This window comes from Colias philodice, chromosome 16 (assembly GCF_061535455.1).
Source record: "Colias philodice isolate Cphi_HAF_F1 chromosome 16, ilColPhil1 Martin Lab GWU primary, whole genome shotgun sequence".
NCBI lineage: Eukaryota > Metazoa > Arthropoda > Insecta > Lepidoptera > Pieridae > Colias > Colias philodice.
This window is the reverse complement of record NC_143101.1, coordinates 4,522,279-4,532,957: the sequence shown is the minus strand read 5'-3', so window position 1 is coordinate 4,532,957 and position 10,679 is coordinate 4,522,279. Positions and strand designations below refer to the sequence as shown.

Sequence of the window (10,679 nt, the reverse complement as noted above, 5' to 3'; positions counted from 1 at the left end):
ATAATGTGAAAACGCTCTAAGTGTGCGTATGAAGTGGAAGGACCACTTGTTCTACTTCATACCTTAATAATTATTGATTCCTATTTTTTCAACGCACCCATTAGCTTTCAAACTCGGCGTGTACGGGACTTCTTTCGTGGCGTATTCTCTGTGTTATCATTCTTTCATAATATAAGTTTAATTCTCATCTCAATCTTTTCTGGTGCAAAAGTACACTTAATTCGATTAAAGTATTGATTGAAATTATCAATCATTTCATGAAATGAGCAAATCTACGATATGGCCAATGGCCACGACATAATATTTTAAACTGCCATTTCCAAACATAGACTAAACTAGAAATCATACTATTTTTCTGTATTATCTGTACTTTGAAGTGAATCTGTATCTGGCTCCTGACATACTTTATCTGTGGCTTGCAATTTGCATTATGGTTTAGGCAGCTGGGTAGTGGGTTGGACAGTGATTGAATTTATACATATTTTTAATTAGTTTTAGTGTAAGTGATTGTAGAGCGTATGGTGTTGTGTTTTGTTTTTTTTAATTTCTCCTCTACTTAAAAAGAAGAAGTTTACACATAGGTAAGTAAATTAAAAGTTCCTTCTGATTTTCTTACATCAAAAGAAATAAAGGCGCTCATTTTATCTCATAAATCATAAGATTTAACTGTATCAATATCCGTGATACAAGTATTCTAAAGTTAATCAACTTTGAGTATGAGTTTAAGTGAAAAATATAGTAAATACATGTAGTTAACCTCAACGCAAACTGTTTATTTTATTTTTATTATATGCTTTTTAGATACTAAGAAAGTAAGTAGGTTGGTACCTAACTATTTTATATTCATAATCAATATAATTCAATTTAATATTCCAATATGATTGTATTTATATCATAATATACAGACATTTAAATAGCAAAGAAAAGTCTTATATTCTTTTTTTTCTGGATAATAAATATAGCATTATCTTATCAGTACAAACACAATAACACTCACAGAGAATTTATTTATGGCAACCAGACTTATTATTATATATTTAAAATTAAATAATGTAACTTGCGTATTAATAAGACACTGACGTTTACTCAGGGAAATCATTATCTGTAAATGGTGTTTAAATACCACCATCGTTAAGAACTTTGAGGTTCAAAGGTAAGAATGTTAGGGACTTGATACAGATAAGTTTTGCGTTTAAATATTTACATTCAAAATAATAATAGAATGAATTTAATAAATGAGAAGATAATTTGAAGATAATCTGACTGTTGTGAACACAATATGCACATTTTTCATATAAGCATTCTGCTCGATTAAATATTCAAAGGACGTCTCTTAAGAGAACCAAGCCATGTAACGGCAGATATTTAATGCCAAGGAGAAGCTTAAAAAGCTGATTAAGCTTTCTTTGCAAAATGTAAAAATGCACTTTAATATTTATATTTAACTTACAGCTTGCTTCGCTGTTTGGTAAAAAAATTGAAATCAATCCATAGATTACCCATACAAAATTTAATTTCGTACCTCTCTATAATATAAGTATAGTTATTTTATAGATAGACATAATAATTCTAGCAGCGACCATTGATAACATACTCAAAATGGTTGATTTTATTGTAATACCACAAAATATAAATTTTCTCATGCCTATAGCTATGGTAAATTTAAGTGTATTATGTACCCTAGTGTGGTAAATCGAAAATTTAACAAAATTGTGTTTATACATACTGTATATATAGGTAAGCATTCATATTCATCTTCATTTTGGAGTCTTATTAGACAGATTTCTACAATACAAAAATAATTTGTATGTTCTAAGCAAAGTTGTGTTGTGCTTGTAAACATGTTGTGTTGATGCTTTGTAACACAGGAAACAAAGCTTTCGTAATTGGTGATCTTTTATCTGCCTATCGCAATTTCCATATTTTTAATCGACTTCTCAACTAAAAAAAAACATTTGTCACTGAATTTGTCAAAAAAAACATCGACAAAACTTTCGTCCCAAATCGATCCACTTAAATGGTTTCAATATCACCTACCTACCTACCACAGAACCTCACCTTCATATTCACTTACCACTATAAAACTTATGATCCAATACATTAGCATAATAACAGTTTGACTATAAAAGGCTTAATTACAACCATTATTGTAATGAAAACCGATCCCATCCGTCTGATTCTCGTCTCACTTGAGAACGAATTGACCTACTTTTGACTCATTTGCGTTTAGAACTAAGAACATTCAATTGAAAAGTCCTTTAAAATTGTTAATTAATATCTGTTTATTTTATATTTAGAGTGGAAGAATTAAGAAAAATATTGATTTTTACGCTAAATTTTCTTTGTAATGAATAGGTAGTTAATTAATTTGAACGTCTCTAATAGATTTTTTATTAAGAAGTAATGATAGTAGAAAGTAGCTGTATCAATTGGAAAATATTGAAAAGAGATTAAATATAATGATAGAGTATTTAATGCATCTGTGAAATAAGCGAGTCTAAATAGTGGAAGGCATTCATTAACGAGCGATTAATTAAAGTCGAGCGGAAAGTAGAAAAACATTAGAAAATAATAGATCATTTTTAGTAAAAAAAAACGTAATAATAGTAAATTTAGTTTCCGTTGGTAAAATCTACATCGCGTGTGATATTTTTCCCAAGTTCTTGGTATGTTCCGTTTAGCTTATCTACCAGGTAATATAGTTACTTTTAACTGAAAAGTGTTAAAAAAGCTATCAGGGACATTTAAGGAAGCAGTGAAATGACACAAGACAATACAAGGGTTTTAAGTTTTAACCAAAACCAAACTCTATAGAAAACTATCCTAAATCGTTGTCTAATCGGTAGAAAATTAAATTCGGTACATCTTTTTATCTAATTTATAAAGAAATTAGTGTGTTATGTACCTACCTTACGAATAAATTGTGCGAAATGACATACTCATAAGTAGATAGGTCATGTCTTGAATAAATAATATAAAATCTGACTCATACGATGACTTGAAAGCATTTAAGGCTCGATTGTAATTATTCATCATACAATGCAAATAATCGATATATGCTTGTTTCGTCAAGACTATAACTGGGAATATATATATTATTATCCATTAATAATTTACTAAGGAATTACACAATTTTCAACTTTCTTCTAAGACTATTTATAAGACAGAAACGTCTCTATTATTGTATTGTTAATTTATAGTTATTTATCACAGTAAAATAACAGGGGTGTTTCCCAAACCGTAACAAGCCAGGTTATTACACGTACACTGTACATACATTTACTTAGTGACTTTAAAAAGATTTCTTAAAAGTATTTTCCGTAAAGAAGTACGTCAGCGTCTGGTATCTATCGGAATTCTAAGTAATTTCTGTTACGTTCATACAAAAATTCTAATCTATCTTAAAGGAAATGACTGCTAACACATCCTCAAATAGGTATGTTCACGATAATCTCCGGTTTATATGATTTAGTTTGAAAAATTATTTAATTTATTAAGACTTGCCTTATCCAAGAGGGTAAGTAGTTTAATAAGCTACGTATATTTAAATGATGAAGCTAGTGCTTTATTTAGATAGAAAAGTTAATGGTACAAATTACTAGCCTAACAATGTATTATTACATTTATTCATAAAGTTCTAAAGTTAATGACTAAGTTTCATTTGTATCTGTGCGTATTAAAACACACGGATGGCGGTTCAAAGACTAAAGACTTTTTTATTCATATTAAACCACAGAGCAGATACAGATACAACAAAATACAGATTATAAATGTACTAGATATTTTGATATTAATTCTAACATCTCCACTTATCAAAATAATCTAAACATTCTGCAGAAAACTTATTAAACTATATAAAAAAAAAATCTTTTATTTATTACATAGTCTGCTATTATACAATGCTTTGAATACCTAGTTTCTTAATAAAATAATTATGTTTTATTCTATTTAATCCCTTTGTTAGAAGGTCCGCTGGCATTTCACTTGTTGGAATGTAAACTATCTTAATGAGATTACCAGCAACAGCCTCTCTGACAAAATGATGCCGCACATCAATGTGCTTTGTTCTTTTATGAAACAATGGGTTCTCAGTCAACTTCTGAGCGCCTTGGTTATCGTTATATAATGTGATGACATAGTCAAAACCATTTACAATAATTTCAGAAAACAAGTTTCTTAAATAAATCGCCTCTTTACAGGCTTCTGCTATCGCCATATATTCTGCCTCAGTACTTGATAAGGCTACAGTGCATTGTTTTTTACATTCATATGAGATAACAGTTCCAGAGAATTTAAAGTAAAAACCTGTATAGGATTTCCTATCTAGAGTGTTTGAGGCCCAATCTGCATCAACAAAACCTTCCAATCTACAATTATCTTTGCTAAACATAAGCCCATATGATTTAGTTTTACATAAATACCTTAGGATACGTTTTGCATGCTTCCAATGTGTATAGGAATAACAATTATTGAATTGGCTCAAATAGCTCACACTGTAGGAAATGTCTGGACGAGTTAAAACACTTAAGTACATCAGGCTGCCTATTAGTTGTTGATATGGATATTGTTTACAAATTTCTACACTTTTTTCTAATTTTAGGTTACCTTCAATGGGAGTATCAACAACTTTACAATTTGTCATATTAAACTTACTTAAAATATGATCTACAAATTTTTCTTGATCTAAGGAAATACAGCCATTTTCATACATCTTTACTCTCATACCTAAACACTGCTTTACTTGCCCCAGGTCCTTAATTTTAAATTTTGACATTAGATTAGTTTTTAATTCCTTAACCATATTACTACTGTTTGAAAAAATGAAAAAATCATCTACAAAAATTGCTACTATAACCTGCTCCTTTTTACATTTTTTCGTATACAAACATGGTTCTAACTTAGATTTAACAAAATTTAACTTTAATAAACAATCATTTATTCTGTCGTTCCATGCCCTGGCTGATTGTTTAAGACCATAAATTGCTCGATTGAGTTTGAGAACACAATTTTCTTTACAATCCAAATTGGGTGGAGCTTGCATGTATACATTTTCATGTAAATAACCATTTAGGAATGCTGTTATTACATCTAAGTGAGTAATTTGAAAGTTAAGTTTAACACTTAAAGCGAATAAGAGTCTTAATGTAGAGTAACGAAGCACTGGTGAGTATGTTTCATAATAGTCCACACCCTCTCTTTGGGTGAAACCTTTCGCAACTAGTCTTGCTCTATAGCGCACACTATTATCACTTTTATACTTTCTTTTGAACACCCACTTACACTGCACTATTCTATCAGCTTCACTCCTGTCTACAAATGTCCATGCTTTATTATCGTCGAAAGACTGCAACTCTTCCTTCATAGCCTTGAACCATTCTTCCTTTTCTGGACCGGACATCGCTTCTTCATATGTAAGACTGTCATCATGCATATCCAAACATTCTGTAACACAAGCATTACTGTACCCATACCTCACTGTTGGCTTTCTCTCACGCTGGCTCCTTCTTTCAGAGTTCGATCTTTCTGCTTCAAAAGTTTCCTCATTTGACAGGCTGTCGCAGAATTCTTCTGAAGTTGATGAATCCAAGGTATGATCTGGTACGTACGTGGTATCCATTGGATCTACAATGGTCTCTAGACTGGTTGTTGAGCTACTGTTGTCATCTATTTCACTCTGGCTATCTTCTTCTTCCTTTTTCTCTTCTACCAAAGCATCTACGGTGTCCTGCTTTCTACTAGTCTCCATTATGATAACATCTCTGCTGGTCGTTATTTTCTTCGTCCTCGGGTTATATAACCTATATCCTTTGGTATTTTCTGCAAATCCGAGAAGAATATATTTCTCAGCTTTCTTGTCCCATTTTGTTCTATTTATTTTGGGAACATGAACCATTGCAGGGCTTCCAAACACTCTGATATGGTCAAGATTTGGTTTTCTTCCACACCATAGCTCGTATGGAGTTTTTTGCAAACCGGAGGCTAATGTTCTATTTCGCAAATATACAGCAGTGTTGACTGCCTCTGCCCAAAATTTCTTTTCCATCTTTGCATCAAATAGAAGACATCGAGCTCTTTCTACTACGGTCCTATTTAACCGCTCACATAACCCGTTCTGTTCTGGTGTATGAGGGTTAGTTTTTTGATGCACTATTCCTTCTTTATCCAAGAAACTTTCAAACTCTGTGGAACAAAACTCCCCACCATTGTCAGTTCTTAGTATCTTAATGCTTTTCTGTGTCTGTTTCTCTACCAAAGCTTTGTAAACCTTGAAGTATTTAAAGGCTTCATTTTTCGCTTTTAGAAAATATACAAAGGCCATTCTGCTGTAGTCATCTACAAAAAGGAGAAAATACCTTGACTTTCCTTCTGAAATTGTCTCCATTGGACCGCACACATCTGCGTGCACCACCTCCAACACACTGTCACATCTGGAACCACTGTGTGTAAATGGCAATCTCGCTAACTTCCCTTCACAACATGTGATACACTGGGACTTGTCAATTTCAGCCTTTTCTGGGAAAGAGACCCCCTCCACAGCGCCATTTTTCATACTGTTCAAATCCTTACTGTTTATATGGCCTAACCGCCTGTGCCATAACATGCTGGTTGCTGTTTCTGCTTTTCCTGCTAACAGACAATCCTGTTTTGTGTCTAATCTGTACACTCCATTCACGAGACGCGCTATTGCAACAACCACTTTGTTGTGATTTAATATTTTGCAAATATTTCCTTGGAAAATAACTAGATTTCCATTTCTTATAAGTTCACTCACTGATAAGAGATTTGTAGTAAGTTTAGGAATGCACAAGACGTTTTTAACAGTAATATTGAATTCTGAACCGTCCACCACCGTTGTTATCTGTGTATTTCCAGAACATAGTACCGGTACTGTCGTCTTATTAGCCACAACAATGTTTTTCATAGCATTGTTATATGACACATCTTGCAAACGTTTTTCATCGGTAATCATATGAGCACTGGCACCAGAATCAATGTACCAATCTGTATTTTTGTAACTCGAGTTCATGAAGAATACGCTGAATACTGCACTTTCTTTTGTTTTATCTAATTTACATTGGTTTTTATAATGGCCAATCTTTTTGCACTTATAACAGCGAATTGTTTTTGTTTTGACAGATTTCGAAGGTGGCGTCGCTGACGTTTCTGTAGTGTTGCTATATTTCTTATTGCGCTGCTGCCAACCTCTCGATAAAAAAGCACTGTCATTTCCATTACTATCTACTTCTGAACTCATATCCAATAATTTAGATTTAATGACGTCGGTACTAACTGCCATGCCGGAATGTTCGATTGCCATTATCATTGGGGAAAATTTCTCAGTCAATCCCGCCAATAATAAGCAGCCAACCCACTCATCTGTAATGTGAAACCCTGTGCCTTGCAATTTTTGCGCTGTATCCACAATCTGGGTTACATAACTTGTCATGGATTCACTATCTTCTAGTCGTATTGATATTAGGTGCCTTAGCAAACTAATTTTTCTTTGAAAACCGGAGTCATCGAAGAGTATTTTTAGACGTTTCCACACATCCTGAGCAGTTTTCTCATCTTTGATATGGACATACAAGCTTGAATCGATCGTCATGATTAATTTCGCTTTTGTCTTTTTGTTGTCTGCATCCGATGCATCTGCAGCCGGATTCTTTGTAATGTCCGTGCCTTCCAATAAGATAAAATGCTCCGCGGCGAAAGCCCACTCGTCATAGTTTTCGCGACCCTTGAGCTTCGGTACGTTGACCAAATAGCTACCGGCCATTTTGTTGCGTAGCACAAGCCACACCCGATCTTCACAACGACGTATAATACAGTTCCACGATAGTTTTTTATCACGAATCCAATCAAACACAATACTGAGCGTGTCTTTGTCTTTTTTACGAACTTCTATGGCGAAAATACACTTTTTAAACGAGAATCTAAGGGACTGGGCCCATAACCTATTAAAACACACGGATGGCGGTTCAAAGACTAAAGACTTTTTTATTCATATTAAACCACAGAGCAGATACAGATACAACAAAATACAGATTATAAATGTACTAGATATTTTGATATTAATTCTAACAGTGCGCGCATGGCGCCAAAGATTAATTTATCTGCTATTTATGCAATAGTCGCATAAATTAAACGTTAACATGGTCTGAATGACTAATCATAGGTAATTTATAAGGGCTGGTATGTTTAGATAATGTTGTAGCTTTGGTTTTATACAATGACTTTTATATCAGATTGTCTTGAGTAAATTCGTATTCTTTTCAATGCATCTACTCCGTCTTGAAATTAAGCAACATTCATAATATCCATCGGAATAATATTTTTCGTTATACGTTCAAGTAAACAAACATTCAAAGATAGATCGGTGAAAAACATCACACAGAATTAGCGGTGGAAATTCAAAACGATAGTCATTCCACGTCAATTATGTGCGTCCAACCTCCATCCGATGTGATGTCATCGATCAAAGGAAATAGACCGTTAACTGTAGATGGCTTTGCTTCCTAAACTTTTATAAAACTATTTGTATTTGTGAACGTTTCTCACACGGAAATCCTCTTCTGTTCAATAATTGCACGCACGTTTGGTACGTGTACAAAATGTTAATTTGAAAATATTTCTGAATTGATTAATGGAATGGTGTGATATCTTTCTATTATGTTGTAGTTTACTTTTATGCTTATCACGCTATGTAGGTAATTTAAACGTATATTCCAACGTTTAAACTTTAATTACAATTTTATTTTTATGCTTTTTAGATACTATTTGATATTTCTAATTTCATAACAATCAAAAATGTTATTTTCATGCGATTGGAAAAAATGAAAATGAACTTTTCAGTCTCGACGAGTACGTGCCATAAACAATATGCAAAACCTATGTACCTATCCTATATATACATCGTAAAAAATAACATACCGAAGCATACCGAATATTTTTTGTGCTCACAAATAGGTACTAAATTTAAAAGCGGCCTGTTAGCCTAGCTCGGAAAATTCTGTGTATAGTATATTACAGATACAGTCTATAAAACATCTAAATTGGTGTTTGTTCTATTTTAAAAACTATTTGTGCTTCGTTAATTGCTTTAAGCAAGCATTTGGCAGGTCGTTGGTTATTGACACCATTGTTTATATCAAACAATACACCACTTTATTGGCCGTTCCTCTCGAAGTGGTTGTGGGTTATAAAGTGATTAATTCAGCCTAGAAATGTGGCCGACGATCCATTTAGAATTAGGGTCAACACAGCCACCCGCGATTGCATCAGACATTTTACAATTGATATCAGGACTGGATAATTTATGGTTTACCAGCCACAGTGACCAGCTGGGCTCCACGCTCGATAAAAATGACACCATCTGCCTGTGACTAATTATTTCTAATTGTACGACAAGGTAAAGTTTTAAATAGTTTTACGTGAGTTTAAACCAATTCCCGCAATGCATAACTGAAAGTTGGATTTAATTTGAAGTAACTACGATTTATTATTTATTAAAAAATAGACATATTCTATGACCAAAATAGAAATTTTAATATAATCCAACCTCGCTATGAATATGATAGATCTTAAATCGATATTTATTTTACGACTTGGAATAACACAGTTCAACGGCGGTTAAAATAGATCGTCTAATATTATGGATATTAAATATCTGTAATCCCTAGTGATCGTCTCTTGCTTTACCATAAAATATTCATTATCGGGAATAACTGTCATAACAGTTACCGTCTAATGTTTTCTCACATTATCTTAAGTGCATTGAACCATAGTGGTTGACATGCATATGCGACTATCAAAGCATGTTGGGTTATCATTCGTCACTACACGAGTTAAAAATTTACCACTGAGTACATGATTCGGCATCTTCCAAGGTATTTTTCAATATTTAACTTTCAATCGACAGTAGGAACGAGATTCGTTTTGATTTAATTACAAAGTGTTACTTCAAAAATAGTTTGTATTTTATAAATAGTTGTGACATATCAGCAGTAAATTAAACCTTTTCACCACCGCTCAACTTTAATAGTCGTCAAGAATTCCCATTCTCAAGATGCAGTTAAAAAGCCAATCTGCTTGTAACTTCATCATAACGTGTAGGTAAGTCTCATCGCTCGTAGGTACTACATCATTGTCGAGCAGTTTTACGAACAAATCAAGCCTGATTGCATGTCAGTAAACCCTTAGGTGTAGTTACTCTCCTACGCGCCTCCCACTCGAACCAGATTTCCGCAGATTAAAACCGCTCTGTTTTAACTGGATACTTTGTTGATCTTGTAATACCACTTTCCGGTGGGACAATTTGCTTCATTGATTATAGGAATGTAATACAGTCGAGTTTCAAATAATTGAATTTTAGGCAAATAATGAATAATCTATCGACATCATAATCACTCGTCAAACACCACCATCAATACCGTTACTTGCCTTGAAGATAATTTAACCTGATAAAAATTAAAACTAATTATTATTAATCATGTGTCTAATGTCAAAAATGTAATCCTCCTTCAGTTTATTTTAGCCCGCTCTCAACGTCTGGCATTTTAATCATCGTCACTAATTAATAAGATTTAAAAAACTTGACAACATAAACCATTACCACCCTCTGTCGTGACATACAAATGAATTAGTTAAGCTCCTGCATGTTTAGAAGGCGGTCATAAATT

General features: G+C 33.1%; 1 protein-coding gene across 4 annotated transcripts in view; it reads left to right on the top strand.

The window, feature by feature from the left end:
- The first annotated feature begins 427 nt into the window (after nt 1–427).
- Nucleotides 428–10,679, top strand: part of Dg (Dystroglycan) — a 78,129-nt gene continuing 67,877 nt past the window's right edge. For 3 of the 4 annotated variants that reach the window (XM_089704910.1, XM_089704904.1, XM_089704906.1), the window contains exon 1: nt 428–581. The gene's annotated coding sequence lies outside the window, so the exon portion shown is untranslated. The remainder of the gene's footprint in view (nt 582–10,679) is intronic. The other variant, XM_089704908.1, reaches the window with a different exon arrangement.